We start from the raw sequence: 1,184 nt of genomic DNA on the forward strand, positions 1-1,184 counted from the left end.
TAAAGACAGAATAGTGAGGGGAAAAGGGAAAAACAAATAACATTAAGAATGGTTGTAGGAAGCAGAAGTGAGGAGGATACAACATCTGTCCCAACACCAGGAGTAACTGGGACAAGTGGGACACAAGCACACAGGAACTCCAGCAGCCCAGTGGCACTGGTTCCTTCCTGTCTGTCTGGGGTGGTGCCCTGAGCAGACCTTGGTCACAAATTCTGCACAACACCCAGAGGAAGCTCCACTCCCAGGTACTCTAACAAACTTAGGATCAGAGTATCAGAGGTGAGGAGGACATAATATCTGTCCCAACACTGAGGAGTAACTGGGACTAGCAGGGCCCAGGTACAAAAGAACTCAGCCAGCCCAGTGGCACTGGTTCCTTCCTTCCAGTCTGTCTGGGCTGGTGCTCTGAGCAGACCTTTGCAGTCAGTCCTACAACACCCAGAGGAAGCACCACTCCTAGGTGCTCTGGGCCCAAGATCACAGGATCCCAGAATCACAGGATCACAGAGACAGCTTGATTCTGAGCAGTTCTGACACAACCAAGACCACAGGTAGGACAAGCATCAGTCAGATTTAGCCAGGGCAGGTAGTACTAAAGATAATAAGATAGTCAGAGGCAAGTGTAAGAACATAAGCAACAGAAACCAAGGTTACTTGGCTTCATCAGAACCCAATTCTTCAACCATAGCAAGTCCTGGGTACACTATCACACCAGAAAAGCAAGATTCAGATCTAAAATCACTTCTCACGATGATGATACACGACTTTAAGAAGAACATAAATAACTCCTTCAAAGAAATACAGGAGAACAAGTTAAACAGCTAGAAGCTCTTAAAGAGAAAACACAAAAATCCCTTAAAGAACTACAGGAAAACACAATCAGAGAGGTGAAGGAAATGAACAAAACCATTCAGGATCTAAAAATGGAAATAGAAACAATAAAGAAATCACAAAGGGAGACAATCCTGGAGTTAGAAAGCCTAGGAAAGAGATCAGGAGTCATAGATGCAAGCATCACTAACAAAATACAAGAGATAGAAGAGAAAATTTCAGGGGCAGAAGATACCATAGAAAACATTGGTATAACAGTTAAAGAAAATGCAAAAAACAAAAAGATCCTAACCTAGAACATCCAGGAAATCCAGGACACAATGAGAAGACCAAACCTAAGGATAATAGGTATA

The sequence above is a fragment of the Mastomys coucha genome, unplaced genomic scaffold (assembly GCF_008632895.1).
Source record: "Mastomys coucha isolate ucsf_1 unplaced genomic scaffold, UCSF_Mcou_1 pScaffold16, whole genome shotgun sequence".
In the NCBI taxonomy this organism is placed as follows: Eukaryota; Metazoa; Chordata; class Mammalia; order Rodentia; family Muridae; genus Mastomys; species Mastomys coucha.